This window comes from Natrix helvetica, assembly GCF_964273705.1.
Source record: "Natrix helvetica genome assembly, chromosome: 3".
Taxonomy (NCBI): domain Eukaryota; kingdom Metazoa; phylum Chordata; class Lepidosauria; order Squamata; family Natricidae; genus Natrix; species Natrix helvetica.
Genome location: NC_138549.1, coordinates 88,060,942 through 88,077,518, shown reverse-complemented (window position 1 = coordinate 88,077,518; position 16,577 = coordinate 88,060,942). Strand labels below are relative to the sequence as shown.

Below are 16,577 nucleotides of genomic sequence, written 5' to 3'. Positions count from 1 at the left end.
CCAAGTTTTGGGGGGCAATGTATTGACTCTGTAAACTGCTTAGAAAGGACTGAAAACCACCGTGGCGTGCTATATAAGTCTAAGTGCTATTGCCATCTTCTGTTTGTTTTGGCAGCCCACCGGTCCCATAACATTTATAATCATGGATACCAATCTGAAAGGGACTGGGATCCTCCTTGCAGCTTTGGAGCAGTCTTGTTTGTCATCAAAATTAAGAGCTGAGATTTGCCACAAAACTGTTACGTTGTAAAAAAATGATTAGAATAAAACTGGAAATAAACACTTTGGAATATAGTCTCTGTGCGGGAGAATTATATGTGTCATCCTCCATTGCACAGAGGCATAATTCATATGATATGTACACAGAGAATGGGGAAAATACTTCTATGGGTCAATCATGTGCCTATCTTCTGAAGGCCTTTATACAGGTAACCGCTATGCAATGGGCTGAATCTCAACAGAGTAGGCACCTGTCTTTCCTTTCAACACATATTGATCCCTCTATAACCATCAACTTATCAAAACTGAATTTGTCCAACTAATACTGGCCAATCTTTCAACCTTTTCTGTGAATGTATACGAAATGCAGATGCGCAGATCTAATCTCAGCACCAGCTTCATAGAAGAAGCCTTTGGAATCATGGTTCCATCCTTCAGATGTAAAGAACAATGGAGGAAAACATCTTCTGCATATACACTAAGAAGCATTCTTCCTAAAATGTCAGTCAGCAATGGCCCAGGCAAACATAAATCTTCACATGGATATTGCCAGGCTTAGATTATTACCCTATATATGTGCGCTTCAGTTTCATGAGGCCTGCAAGGAGAACAATTAAATCTGGTTGACCCCATTGCCATGTTAACTACTGTTCTGAAAATGATCACATGCTTTGCAGGCACAACACTATTGGTTCAGCCAGAAGAGGTGAATAATCTCTATCTGACAGCCTGGAAATCCACTGCCAATCACAGTAGAAATGTCTGCAATCTGTTGTCTCTCAGCATTTGTCTCCCAACAGCGAATAGCAAAGGAGCGCCCCAAACATTTGGAGACTATCATGTTTTCTACACTTAAGACTCTGATCAGACAACCATAGGGCTCTATGTAAGGCAATTGCCTACACAGGTTGACCTTGACTTACGACCCACAATTGAACCAAAAATGTATTTTACTAAGCGAGATAGTTGTAAGTGAGTTTTGCCCCGTTTTACCACCTTTTATGACACAGCTGTTAAGTGAATCATTGCAGTTGTTAAGTGACTCATGCTTCCCCATTGTCTTTGCTTGTCAGAAGGTCACAAAAGGGGATCATATGACCAGGGGTGGGCTTCAAAAATTTCAGCAACAGATTATCTGCCCGGTTGCTGGGTGGGCGTGGCCATGGGAGGCATGGCCTAGTTGGCCTCCTGCACCACAGCAGGGGGCAGGGGTGTTTTCGCCTTCCCCGGGCTTCGGAGGCTTTTTTCAAGCCTCTGGGAGGGTGAAAATTGCCTCCATCGGGCTCTAGAGCCGTTTCTGGTCTTCTGGAACTTCTGGGAGATCCGTTTTTCCCCCTCCCGAGCCTCCGTGCAGGCCCTGCACTTACCTACCATCCAAAACGGGCCACATGGAGACTCTCGGGAGGAGAGGGTGGGGTGGGAGGGGCAGGTCTAGCCAGGGATGGAATTTAGAGGTTCTCCGAACTGGCCATAACATTAGCTACGGGTTCTCCCGAATCCAGGCGAACCCGTTGCCGCCCACCCCTGCATATGACCCTGGGACACTGCAACCTTCATAGTTATGTCAGTTGCCAAGCATCTGAATTTTGATCATATGACCATGGGGATGCTGCAACAGTTGTAAGTGTGGAAAAAGTCACTTTTTAAAGTGCCTTTGTCACGTCAAACAGTCACTGAATGAACTGTTGTAAGTCGAGGACTACCTATGTTACTACATTCAGATAGCATCTTTTTGAGAGGGGGAAACCTAGTTTCCAAAATTTTGGAAACACTGCTTTAGGAATTCATGTACGTTCTAGTATTGTCCAAGTCACTCTTTTGCATTTTTCAAGGGGTTAGACCTAATGAAGCATTCATACGGATGGTTTGGAAATGTTCATTATCTGGTAAATAAAAGCAGAGATGCAAAAACTCTCTGATCAGATATGAACACCACAAAGCCAGAATTTCCCCGGCTGCCTGCAAAATCTGCTTCAGTCAGAAGTTGTCTTTTCAGGACTGCAGGAAGCAGCTTCCCTTCCACCCACTGATCAGATAACTAGCTATGATATCCTTCAGAAAAAACCCAGCCCCAATATACTCTCAGGCTGTCTGGCACAATTTTCATAGTATAAATAACAAAATGCCATCCTGCCATACCAGACCACTTTAGCCTCTACCTGTCTAAAGATAGGTATGGAAACATGTTCTTCCTTCCTCTCTCCACAGAGACCTGAAACCATTCTCCTTGCTTTGGTGCAGTGCAGAATAGGGCTAATCACATCTGGAGTGAAAACATCTGGAAGGACACTCAAACTCAGCAAAGCATTAGGGTGTTCTGTAACTCCATGCCATCATCTAGCAGCCGGTCGTCATGTTTCTGCAGCCCAGATCCAATTGACCTGGGGCAGAAATCCAGCCAAGGGATTACTTATGGAGAAGAGGGAAAGTAGAATATTTCTAAATACCTTTTTTTTTTCATTTGCAATGCTCAGGGTGCATGGGTTTTGTCCAGAATGGTCTGTTATTGTGGATGTTTCCTACATTTTCCTCCTGCTGTTTCTCATCCTCTTCTTTCTCATGTTCTCTACTTTGTTTTTTAACAAATATTCCATAATTTAAGGTCCAATTTTTTAAATTTCACTGCTCTTCGGAATCCTTAGATAGTCTGATTAAACCTAAGGACAATATTCAAAACAGCGTTTAGACTGTTTTGCTTACATTCACCATTAACAGAAATAATGTTATTTAATCATTTGATCTCTTTATTTTGTCACAATTAGTAGTCGCATGGATTTTTTTTCTTTTCTTTTCCTTGACCGTGAGCCTTCCCTCCTTGTTTAATATGGAGAAAGAGGTGTTTCTTTTTCTTTTTTTAAAGTATCTTGTGTGATTTTCCATCCTATGCAACTTCTCTCCGTTGTGAGCCAATTTGTGGTAGCAAAACAGTTTGGCTTCTTCATTGTCAGGTGCTTCTAGAAAGGGCCTGCATTAACACACCATTTCCTAGAAGTTTAGCAATCTCTAGATTGATTTTGTGGCCAGTTAAGATAACGTGATTGCTTTGTTGTCCGTTTGCCACCTCTTCTTTGATTCCAGTGAAACGGTGATATGTTCTAACATGTATTTCCTTCACGGTTTCTTCCCCAATCTAGGTTGCATCACAGGGCTTCAGAGTGGATGGAAAGACACGGCCGTTTTGTCTTTCCGTTTGCTTCCCTTTTACCCCTCTTATTCACATAAATTGTGAATTTCTGCAGCACATAATCTTTGCCGCTAATTCCTTTTCTAGCTATGGTCCATTATCACAGCTGAGTGCATTAAAAAATGCATCAGCAGATATTTCAGTTGTGAATGATACCTTGTACGTTCATTTGTTTTGGGGCTTTTTTTCCTTTTGTCTTTATGTGTGTCTGTTAAAAAAAAGAAAGAAAGAAACAGGTTTGAGATATTGGTTTGTGGAAGGGATATTTTGAAATAGCAAGTGAAAAGACAGACACAAAAACTATGTTTATTATTCCATCTGCAACCCAAATGTATGCAAAGAAAATTTGATATATATATAAAATAGAAGCTTGTATTCAATATACCAATATACCAAGTCAGGTGTAAAAGAACAGTCATAGGAATCCAAGTCAAGTTAGAAAATGTCCAGAGGGAGACAGAAAAAAGTGAATGCAAAGTTCCCATCTTGCACAGAACTAGAAGAACTAAGCGATCTCTTGCTGATCACAGGAGGCATATCTCACTGAATCCAAGAGATCTTCTCTACCTGTTCTCCGTAGTGGCTGTTGCCCTTCCTTGTCTCTTCCAATTCAAGTGAAAGATTTGTCATGTGGAGCTGCCAAGACTGGGGATTTGTTCTTTGAGGATGCCAACTTACCACAAATCATTTTCTCAACACTTTCAATATCATCCACAAATCACATAATCTAGTGTGTTAAAAATCCTCCTTGTTTCTATGTAAAGTGAAAGGACTAATATGGGTCAAGTGTTATCATCTTGAAGTTCCTGGAATATGACTTCCTCGAATGAAGAACCCAAGTCAACAAGCCTTTATGACTAATCCAAGTGAGTTCTTGATAGCAATTATCACACCTTCTAAATTAGTTTTTTATATACATTACAATACATTCTTATCCAATCAAAGTTAGTTCATGTTCCCCACCCATTTAGATTTGGGGGGCTTTCCTCCATTTCCCATGTTTCATCTCCATCTTCCATTTTGGCTAATTCACCCATTTGGTTTCAATGAATCTTGATCATGCTTAGTGAAATTGGAGTTTACATGCCCTATCAAATAATAGTTCAAGTTGCACAAAAATATAACAAACATTAATATTTCCAATAATTTAGGAAACATGATGTGCTAACAGTAATAGCACATTAACGAATCAGATGGAAGGAAAGTAGTTATGTGGGTAAGAAAAAGAATGGCACATAGGCTCCAAATAAAATCAGTCCTTTGTATTCATCAATGCACAAAACTAAAATTTTCTAATGTAGACCTGAACTGCAACATCCAAAATCAAATTCCCAGACTAGTTGTGAATTCTGGGGGTGATCGACAATTTACAAATGCCAAGTTACAGAAGGCTGAAATAAATCTTCAAAGAGCTCAACATCCTAAAAAATATACACTTTGTTTTTGTATTTACCAGGTTGGTGGATTGTTTGTTTTTGGTAAGAGGAAAAAATGGTTCGACATGATTGTATCGCCCTTTATATAACAAGGCATGGGTTTGCATGGAATACATTTGGGGAAAAGGTTTGAAGATTGGCCAGTCTTAGTTGGGACAAACCCAATTTTGATCAGCTGTTGGTTCTAGAGGGACAGAATAATTAATCAGTGGAATAACTTACCTCCAGAGGTTGTGAATGCTGCAAAAGTTTTGAAGGAAGAGATTGGACAACATTTGTCTCAAATGGGATAGGCCTGAGCAGTGGGTTGGACTAGAAGACCTCCACACTCCCTTCCAACTCTGTTATTCTGATATGTGCTGGAAGGAATAATAGGTACCCACTCTGTTGAGATTCAGCCCACTGATGTTTCATCGCACTCAGCCTTGTTGGCCACAAGCAAGCAGGCTGAGAAGTTATCTCCAGGCTCGTACCATTTCCAGGCAAACGAGAGTTCAACAAGTGCATGCACTGAGGGGGTGGGAGATCACGCTTCCCTTCTACCCAGCTAATACCCAGCTCTTGATATCTTCCTGGAACTGCAAAAACAAGACTGTCAAAGCTGGGCACTTTGAGTCATAAATGGTACAGACATGCATTGGAAGGTTAAGAAGTGTCAAACCAGCACGCTCTCACTTCTATTTAGAGAGAAAAAAGAAGCAGAAGAAAAGACAGGGCTGTCCAATATGTTTTTGTGCATTGCAAGTATCGTGCAATAGAAACCTGTGCTTCCAAACTTTAGGACCATTCGGTATGACCCAGCCAGCCTGCTGGCCCTTTCTCTGCAAACAAGAGACCAGATGACACGTTGTATGATTTAAGAACAGAGTTATCAATGTGCCATATGCACAATTGAACAGGTAAACATCGAATGCACTAGAATAAGAAGGAGGCCTTACCTAGCGCCTCTAGATCCTTCATTGGAAGGAATTAGTCCACGTTGCAATCTTATTTATGTTTATTTGGAACCAAGTAGCCTCATAAAATTCTGGAGTATGCCAGAAAAAAGCAGATGATTCATAGGCTAATGGAAAAGCTACCAATCCCTTTTCAGTGTTGACTTTATTAGATTAAAAAGAAAACATAGATAAGATTAATATAGGTGGGCTGCAAAAATCCAAACCATGGGATGGCAGCAAAGATCTAAATCACTGCTGCCATCTAGGGGACATGGGGAGTATGACAGCTCAGATATGGTAACTTCAATATTGTATAATACAGGTAGTCCTAGACGTATGACCATAATTGAGCTCAAAATTTCTGTTGTTGTGAAACATTTGGTGACTTTTGCCCGATAGTAGACTTTCTTGCCACGGTTGTTAAGTGAATCACTGCAGTTGATAAGTTACTAACCCGGTTGTTAAGTGAATCTTGATTCTCCGTTGACTTTGCTTGTCAGAAGGTCACAAAAGGGGATTACATGATCCTGGGATATTCCAATGGTCGCAAATATGAATTGGTGGCCAAACATTTGAATTTTAATCACAGGATTGTGGGCATGCTGCAAAGGTCGTAACTTTGAAAAATAGTCATAAGTCACTTTTTTCAGTGCCGTGGTAACTTTCAATGATCACTAAATGAACTGTTGTATGTCAAGCATTACCTGTAATCCAGTGGTGGGTTTCAAATTTTTTTAGAACCTCTTCCGTAGGTGTGGCCTGCTTTGTGGGAGTGGCTTGCCAGCCATGTGACTGGGTAGGAGGGGCTTGCTAGCCATGTGACCGATTAGGAGTGGCCTGGCAGTCATGTGACTGGGTGGGCATGGCCAACTTGTAAAATGTGGTGAAACTCACTTAACAATGCTCTTGCTTAGCAACCAAAATGTTGGCTCAGAAACTCTGGCATTTGAAGCACGCAAGTCTTAAAGCTGTCAAGTTACAAGACCCTTGCACCCCTAACCCTTTAGGGGAAAAACCCCCAGGGGTGTTCAAACTTGACATCTTTAAGACTTGTGGACTTCAACTCCCAGAATTCCTCCTCTCGCTCTTCATCTTGATGATGTGAGGATGGGTGGGGGGGAGGGAGCTGGAACCGGTTCTAAACGGCACTGTAGATTTGTGGAACCTCATCTATAGAAGAGGTTACAACTGGCAGGAACCCACCTCTGATGTAATCCCATATGAGGTTTGGGAAGAGCAAAGGGTTCCTAATTTTAGGAAGAACAGAGCAGTGGTGGATTCCAACCATTTCGGACCGGTTCGGTCGAACCCCTAGTGGTTTGGCAGTCTGGGTCACTGGAACTAGCAGTGACCCAGGCCTGCCACACCCCCAAACTAGTTCCCCAGGTGGCGCCGTTGCTTCCGCCATCTTGTTTTGCACATGTGCAGAACAATTTTAATTGCACTGTGCATGCGCATTGCTCATAAGAGCGAACCTGCAGTAGTGCCTGTCGGAACCCACCCCTGGAACAGAGTACACATCACGTCCATTGATTTTTCACATTGTCAGAGTCGGGATTCGTTGCTCAAGAGGCAAGTAAGTTAGTGTAAATTCTGAATCTGTGTCGGTACCTTGCTGGAAAAATGGGCCAGATATGCTGCAAATCACAATTCTGAATCACAATTACTTCATTCTTTCAGGAAGCCCCCAATGTGACTCCAGCTTTTACATTCGTTCTCCTGTTTTATATTTGGGATTGCTGACAGCAGAATCACCAGTTACATTTTTATTAAATGATTTTTTTTATTACAAGTGCATTATTAATACCATCAGAATCATCTCACCTGGCACACTTCAGTTTAGAAGAGCAATGAGGCTCATTTTACATTAGCATTGATAGAAGTTTCTCCCACTGTCGATAAACTGACTCTTGATGCCAGTACATTCAAGGCATGCATTTCTCCATTTCAAAAGCACTTTCCTTTATCTTCTCTGTCATTGCTATTCTTGTCCTCATTCACCTCCACTCTAGAGGAGGTATTCAGCAGGTTCTGACCAGTTCTGGAGAACCGATAGCGGAAATTTTGAGTAGTTCGGAGAACCGGTAAATACCATGTCTGACTAGCCCCGCCCCTATCTATTCTCTGCCTCCCAAGTCCCAGCTGATCAGAAAGAAATGGGGATTTTGCAGTATCCTTCCCGTGGAGTGTGGTGGGAATGGAGATTTTACAGTATCCTTACCCTACCATGCTCACCAAGCCACACCCACCAAGCCGTGCCATGCCCACCAAGCCACGCCCACACAACTGGTAGTGAAAAAATTTGAATCCCACCACTGCTCCACTGCCTCTACTCAAAATCGCATGGTCATGTCAAATGATTGGACCAACCTTCAATGAATTGTGAGAAGCTTAACTAAAGAGGGGGTTAAGAAGCCATGATTACAGTAGTCCATCCGAACCCAATTCATGTCATAAGTATATTGTGGTGGGGAAAATAGGAGGCCAGAACATCGGGAATATATTGTGCTTTGAGTTGACAAAAAACATAGGTAGGATGAAAATGAATGAATGAATGAATGAATGAATGAATGAATGAATGAATGAATGAATGAAATAGCACTTTTGTTTGCTTAGGATAAACTTCAGTTCCCTTCTTCCCATCCATGTCTTTACAGATTCTAGACACCAGGACAAAACTTCAACCACATTGCTAGTGTGATCTGGGATGAGTATGTAGAATTAGGTATCATCTGTGTATTGAAAATACTGCACCTCAATCAATAAATGCCTTCTCCCATTTACTCCATGTAGATCAGTGTTCTTCAACTTTGGCAGCCTTAAGATGTATGGACTTCAATTCTCAGAATTCTCCAGCCAGATGGGAATTCAAGAAATTAAAGTCCATACAACATAAAGTTGCCAAGTAGACGGTAAAAAATAGAAAGGAGAAAACTGAAGAAGAGACCAGGCTTGTAGCCAGTGCATGCAAAGGTCACTGGCTACAAGGCTGATCTCTTCTTCTTCACAGTAATCAAGAGATACCATCCATCGAAGAAGGTGGAATCATCTTAAGAAAATGTCCTCAATTCCCAAAGGCAGTCCAGGAGGACGCCATACTCATGAATGGTGAGGAAAGGTTTTCTGCATTCTGACTAGGTAAAATAAGGTGTCTCTTATATGGAAACAAAAAAAAAAGGTTGAATGTCACAAATTACTGAATACTTTAATACAGGAATAGGGGCAAGGTGGCTCAGTGGCTAAGACGCTGAGCTTGTTGATCAGAAAGGTTAGTAGTTCAGCAGTTCGAATTCCTAGTGCCGCGTAACGGAGTGAGCTCCTGTTACATGTCTCAACTTCTGCCAATCTAGCAGTTCGAAAGCACGTAAAAATGTAAGTAGAAAAATAGGGACCACTGCGGTGGGAAGTTAACAGCGTTTTGTGCTCCTTCAGTGTTTAATCATGCCAGCCACATGACCACGGAGACGTCTTCGGATAGTGCTGGCTCTTCGGCTTTGAAACGGAGATGAGCACCGCCCGCTAGAGTCGGGAACGACTAGCACATATGTGCGAGGGGAATATTTACATTTACCTTTAATACAGGGATACCCAAGCTTGACAGTTTTAAGACCTGTGGACGTCAGCTTCTGGAATTCCCCAGCCTGCTATGCTGGAGAATTCTGGAGTTGAAATCCACAAGTATTCAAGTTGCCAAGATTGCGCTTGCTTTAATATCTTTCATGACATTCCCTTTTTTTTCACTGGGAAGAAGAAACTAAAAATCAGGATATTAGAGCAACCACCTGACTTTTTTCTGAAAGGTTTTATGGCCCATATTGAGTTAATCTTTGTTAGGGCAGTAAATGTTCCCACAGGAGGTGTGCTAGACATGTTTATAGCTATAGGCGCTTTCCTCCAGCCTGGTATCTGCTCTGCATATATTTTATGCTTTCCTATGGAGCAGCTGGGATGAAGAATTCAGAGAAGCAGCCTGAGATCCTGAGGAGTACAAGGAGATTCCTGAGGCCATTAAACAAAATGTGACACTCGTGGCTCTTCTGTCTTCCTTTTTCTCTAGGGAAGTGGGTTTGAACATGTCTTTGAGAGGACGGGTGGGTCAACACTCAACTCATTCCCCTCAATAGTCATTTTGACTCCAGTCAGTTGACCAGCCTGACAGGTATAACTGTTGGGAGACTGAGCACCTGTCTCCAGGTGTCTCTTCCAGTTCCACCCTGAGATTTATCCGTTATTAACGACATCTCTCTCATTACAACCTCCTGTTATCAAAATAACATTGTATTTTATTATGAAGGGACTGGTGGCCTAGTGGTGTTGGAAGCAGATTAGGTAAGGGTGGGGACAGAACCATCACCTGGATGCAAAGCAAAGGTGAGCAAACTGTTGCAGCGGAGGACAGCAGTGAGCTTTTCAATGCCAGGCCACCCTCCAAAACTCTAGAACAAAATGTGGATTTAGACTTCATTTCCCCTTCATTAAATTCAAATATTGTTCACAGGTTTACTCTCTAGGCATGTATTTCAGAATTTTTTACCACATTTAAAAATTACATGCATACACACAGTCGTGTGGAATAAGAGTTGAAGAGACTGGAGTACAAGAAGGAAGTGCCAGATTCTAGTCCTACCTTAGATCCAAAATTTGACTGGGTGACTTTAGGTGACTGGAAACTTGAACATCTTTCTATTAACCTGCAGAGAAGCAGTAAGATACAAGGCATAACCTTAACTGAAAAAAACTTTCTTCTGCAATGGATTGATTGGCACTGATTAATATGTCTCAGTGTGAATGTGTATGTGGAGTGGGATGACTCTGTGTGTGTGTGTCCGTGTGTGTGTGTGTGTATTCCATTATGTCATTCATTTGGGCACCAGGCCAGAAATGGGAAACTGGTGAGTTCTAGTCCTATCTTAGGGATGAAAGTCAGCTGGGTGACTTTGGCCCAGCCATTCTTTCTCAGCCCAATCTATTTCACAAGGTTGTTGTTGTGGGGGAAATTGGACAAAGTAGGAGCATTAGTTTTGTTCACCGCCTTGAGTTGTTTATAATAAAGGTGGGATAGGAATAAATAAATAAAATAAGCAGTATAAAGTAATGTGCCTAGATCAGGGATGTCCAAACTTGAGAACTTTAAGACTTGTGGACTTCAACTCCCAGAATTCCCCAGCCAGCCATGCTGGCTGGGGAATTCTGGGAATTGAAGTCCACAAGTCTTAAAGTTCCCAAGTTTGGACACCCCTGGCCTAGATAGACTAAGAAAGAAGCCAAAGAAATAGAAAATATAAGCCAATCCCCACTCCCTCAAATGAAATATAACTAAACTAGTTGCATCATTCATCATAACAGTTCATTCCTACTTGTTAAATCTTCCTTCCTTCCACTTCATACATAAAGGACTTCATATGGTCCCCATTGTTCTTTAAACTTCTGTTTTTGAGACTCTTGGTCTTCTTCCAACCTATCCACTCTTCTTTTATAGATTCACTTCGGAATTAGATCCTCCTTTATAGGATCCAATCACTTGAATATCCTTCTTTCATATTGTTCGTTTTCTTTTGTATTTAATCCTCCATCCCGTGAATAAATCCAATGTGGTGTAGGTGAAAGCAGATTCTAATATACAACCAGTTTCACTTCTTTCAACATTTATTCCTCACAACAGACCACATTATCCAGTACTTTTCTAGTGATATTTGCACATCTTAAATATAATATAAAGTATATAAACAATATACTTTAATGAACTAGTTACTTTACCTGGCCTGCAAAAATCCATATGAGACTAGATGGCAGGGAAGAAAGACAGACCCAAATAATTCGCTTTGCTAATTTTTGATTAGCAAAAATTATTTTTTACATTTTTGATTAGGGGATGTGGTGGCTCAGTGGCTAAGCTGCTGAGCTAGTTGATTAGAAAGGTCGGCAGTTTGGTGGTTCGAATCCCTAGCGCTGCATAACGGAGTGAGCTTCCGCTACTTGTCCCAGCTTCTGTCAAACTAGCAGTTCGAAAGCATGTAAAAAATGCAAGTAAAAAATTAGGAACCACTTTCGGTGGGAAGGTAACAGCGTTCCGTGCACCTTTGGCATTTAGTCATGCTGGCCACATGACCACAGAGACGTCTTCGGACAACGCTGGCTCTTCGGATTTGAAACAGAGATGAGCACCGCCCCCTAGAGTAAGGAACTACTAGCACATATGTGTGAAGGGAACCTTTACCTTTACCTAATTTTTGATGCCCAGATGAGTTGGCCTAAATATCTGCCTTCTTTAAAAGTTTATTTTCAGTATATTTCTCAGAGGTTCTTGTAAAAGTGCTCTTCAGTGATTTTGCTAGAGAAAAATCAACTGATACATTATCGTCACCTTTCCCTTGGAATAATGAAAAGGAGGTAATTTTTAAATACCATTGAAGTATAATTGCCCAACACAAGAATGATGTTTCTAGATAAAGAGTACCATTTTTTGATGGTACTAAAAAAGCAAGGCCACCTTTGTAATGATCTTTAGGAAACACTTCCATTTAGATCCTAATATGGTTTCTTCATTAATCCCAAATCTCCCAGTTAAAATAAATATTAATAATAAATATTAATGCCATTCTTGGATTTTGCATTTTGCGAGAATGTTTACAGAAAATGGGAAACTGAATGAAAAATAGATGTGCAAATATCAGTACAAAAGACCTGGGAAAATGTGGTCTGGCTCAGAAGACTCAAAGAAATTAAAATAAAACGTTTAAAAAAAATTAAAGCATTCCAAAGTCAATGAAGTGAAGGGTCTCCTTCTCCTTTACCAAAGGTCTGGGTGGGGAACTGGGGCCTCACAGCTCTTCTAAACAACAGCAGAGCAGAGACCGAACTCAAGGGATAAGCCCACAGTCAACAAGAGTAAAATAGAAAATAGCTACCAAAGATTCTTCTTTTTTTGTCAAAAAAAAAAAAGACTAACCTTTTTGGCATTGTGTGCCAAAAGCATGCATGACAGCATATGCACGCATGCCCACACCCATAATGCAATGCGTGCATGACCCCTCCCAATCATGCGCCCTGCCCCTACTCATGCATTTATGACCCCACCCACACCCTGTTAGGGGCCTAGCAGGCCTATCTGAAGCCTCCTGGGACCAAAAACAGGGCACAGGGGGCATTCTGCATCTCCCCATGCTCCCCCGCGCCCCCATACATGCACGCTTGACCCCATGCCCCCCCACGCACATGCATGCATCTCCCTCATATGCCCCGCCCCAGCGCATGCTCGGCAGAGACCTGAAAATCGGCTGTCCGGTGGGAGGCTCACACATACGTGGTAGAGCTGAGGTGGGGCAACAGCTCACGTGCCCTCAGAGAGGGTTCCACATGCCACCTGTGGCACGCATGCCATAGGTTCGCCATCACGGACCTTGTATGTTGCGATATTGGAAATGAGGTTCAGTTAATCTGAGCTATCATACAGGCAGTTCCCAGATTTAAGAGTATATGACATAAAGACAACCTATACATACAAACGGGCTGCCCCTTCCTAAAAATGGTAGAAGGTACAATTGTTCTGAAACCATCAGGCTGCTGAACCATGGAAGCTGCACTTTTTTTTAATGTACTGCCTGTTTTTAATGTTTTTCAGTGGTTCATGGAAAAAAAACATTGTTCAACTTCAGTGATTTGTCAGCCAAGCAAAAGCCATCCACCATTTTTAGGAAAACGCAGCCTTTTCATAAATACGACTTCTGACTTAGATATAAATTCGGGTTAGGAGAGAGAGTCAGGAATAGAACTCATTCTTAACATGGTGACTGCCTATTCTGCGTGACCAAAGACTCTAATATGTGTAAGGTTAACTTTTGCTTACTTACAGATAAAGTGGACTATAACATCCGTCATGCTCATCCACTTAGTTGCAAAGGGCCATGTTTACTTATTTAGATTTTCTGGGTTCCGATGTGATATGCATACAGTAAAACTCACACTCTTAAGAACTGCAACCTTGTGATTTTGATTGGATTAGTAAAGAATAGCTGGCACTTTCCATGGCTCAGACTGGATTTGAACTGGGTCCCCCCAGTCCCATCTAATAACACTTCAAGCATTATACCTCATCAACTCTTAACACATTTGGAAAGCACTGAGTTGAGAGCAATGCTAATCTTTTAAAGTAAACACAGGTTATGCATGTAGGCAATCATTGAAACACACTCAGGGATCTTGGATTTGTTACTTAAAGCAATGAATTTAAAGCAAATTACCTTATTGCATTTTATGAGAGTGGAATAGGGTAGGGAGTGGGTTACGGTTATCATCCCTGTACAACTTGGAAGAAACTCAGGGGGACTAAAGGAAAGATTTCAATCCTTGTAAAAATTTTAAACAAAGCCATTTTTCTGCTAAGAATAATACCAGCAAAGAAGAGCGTACTATTTTGTTGCTTTTTTTTATAACTGTGGTGAATTTTCTAGTTTTTGTTTTTTTTCTCATTTCAGTCCCTCACCCCCACAAAGATGAAATTCAGTTTGTTTTTCAGAGCTGTGAATCATGATAGCCGGGCGGGCACACTCGATAGGTAATTTAATCGAGACTGGATGAAGGCAAGACTCAAATGAGAACCACAAAGGGTGAGTCTTTCTAGATAGCTCAGTCCTTTCACTCTTCAGCAGACACCAAGCTTCACCAACTGGCTTGCTGGAGGTGTTATTAAAAATTCAGCAAGAGAAACAAAGGTGTATAAGTCCCAGATCTCCTCTTACTCTTTCCTTCAGATACTTTGACAGACAAAAGGTAGGAAACCTGCTTCATGAATAATGAGTCACATAATATACACCATGCATTTTTAATGCAACGAAGCAATAACATTAGGGAAGCTACTTGCAGTCTTCAAATGCTGTACTGTAACGGACTCAATAATCTGTCGCGATTATTAAACTCTTTCCCTCTTATTTTACTGGGGTAAATTCATTCTGCAGCTTCATTTTTTTTTCTGAGTAAATCCATTACCAGTTTAACTCACATAAAGGTTGTTGGAAAAGGCAGCTGAATCTGAAGGCCAGCCTTCTCTAAAGAGCTTCATTCTTAATATGATGGATTATTTTCTAAGGTTTCCAGGCTTGGCTGGAGTTATGAGAATTATATTCTAACACATCTAAAGGACAGCTGGTTGGGAATGCTACCATAGATTCTGGTCATACAGTAAGCTGAGTCATCACCCAAAAAGTTTTGAAAAGGAACTTTCTATGTTGATCTTCAGGGATAAAAAGTAAAACATAATTTGAAGTACAGAAATAAACAGATGAAAACATGGTAGTTATGTGAATAGAGTTTTGAAACGATGTTTTTTCTTTTGATTACAATTTCTATTGCCCTATGCCAGGGGTCAGCAAACTGCGACTCTGGAGCTGCATGTGGCTCTTTCCTCCCTCTGCTGCGGCTCCGTCACCCGTCGGCGCCACAATTTTGAGAGGAGCTTCCAGTGAGGAGGAGGGGGAGAGAAGCACAGTGCGCCAGGAGAAGACTCTATGGCAAGGGATGGGTTTTCCAGTTGTCTCCACAATTGATAGGGCTTTCGGTTATGACAGGTAGAGAAAAAAGTATGCCGCACTAGGAGGAGACTCTATGGTGGGGGAACTGAACTTCTGGTCAGCTCCAGAATTGAACAGGGGCTTCCGGTTAGGACAGGAAGGCTCCCGGTGTTTTCTTTTCTGTGGGAAACGGGTCCAAATGGCTCTTCGAGTGTTTAAGTTTGCCGACCCCTGTCCTATGCGGACACTGGCTAGATACCCCATTGATGGACACCTATAAAGGCACGTAGGTTTGCTCAATAAAACATTCCAAGCCTTGTGCAAAACCTGAAATACAATCTACACCTTCAGAGCAATCATAAAATATGGTCTTCATGGAACTGTACAACAGCGGAAAACATGACTTAGCACTTCCACACATTGGGAAAAAAATGCCCTTGGCAGTTCAGTTGCCATTGCCAATTTAACGCTATTGGATATGTCAGGTTATAACTCTTACCTATCCCAATAGCTCCAAATTGCAGGAGTGTTGTAGGTTAGTGAAAAAGATTGCACCAGTATTTTGTGGAAGAAGATTACAATTATGTTGCTAAGTGGCATGTAGCAAGAACATTCGAATATTCAATTTTTATTAGGGGAATTCAGTGCCCTACCCAAAAGTAAGTTCTACTGAATTCCATAGTTTGTTTTCCTTCCCCAATGGCTAGAGCATTAAACATTATGTGTGCAATCTCCTGAATATATACAACACAGAGCATTTCAAGTACATGAACATGAATTAAGGCTCATTTTCTTACAATATTTGTAGTGGACTCTCATAAACGTTATGTTAATATCTTCAAATTTGTCCCATAGGTGCTTTTTTCAGGAGGCAACTGGACTCCTTGGTTTTTTCTTTTTCTTTTGAAGACGTTTCGCTTCCTGTCAGAGCTGAAGAAGCTTCTTGGATGAGAAGCGAAATGTCTTCAAAAGAAAAAAAAAACAAGAAAGGCCGGTTGCCTCCTGAAAGAGTGCTTTGGGACAACCATGATCTGGATGACTGAGAATCTCTACAGACATCTCCAAATTTGGTTCAGTATCTTATACTCCCACTTGCAGACTAGAGAGCACACTTTGCTTCTATGTGTAAAGCAATATATTCTGCAGTTATTGCATTCCCTTACAAAAAAACCTACTAAAAATGTACATACCGTAGTAAAACTAATACATTGTTCTTCCTATATTCTTATGGATGCTACTCTATTGGAAGTTCATTTAAGATACATAACACTTGGTTAACTCTTTGTGTTGAAAT

At 41.3% G+C, this 16,577-nt stretch overlaps 2 protein-coding genes across 2 annotated transcripts in view; one reads left to right on the top strand and one right to left on the bottom strand.

Moving 5' to 3' along the window:
* The window catches only part of DIPK1A (divergent protein kinase domain 1A), a 263,262-nt gene that overhangs the window by 25,643 nt on the left and 221,042 nt on the right, over nucleotides 1-16,577 (bottom strand). The window lies entirely within an intron of this gene.
* The window catches only part of RPAP2 (RNA polymerase II associated protein 2), a 300,695-nt gene that overhangs the window by 91,988 nt on the left and 192,130 nt on the right, over nucleotides 1-16,577 (top strand). The window lies entirely within an intron of this gene.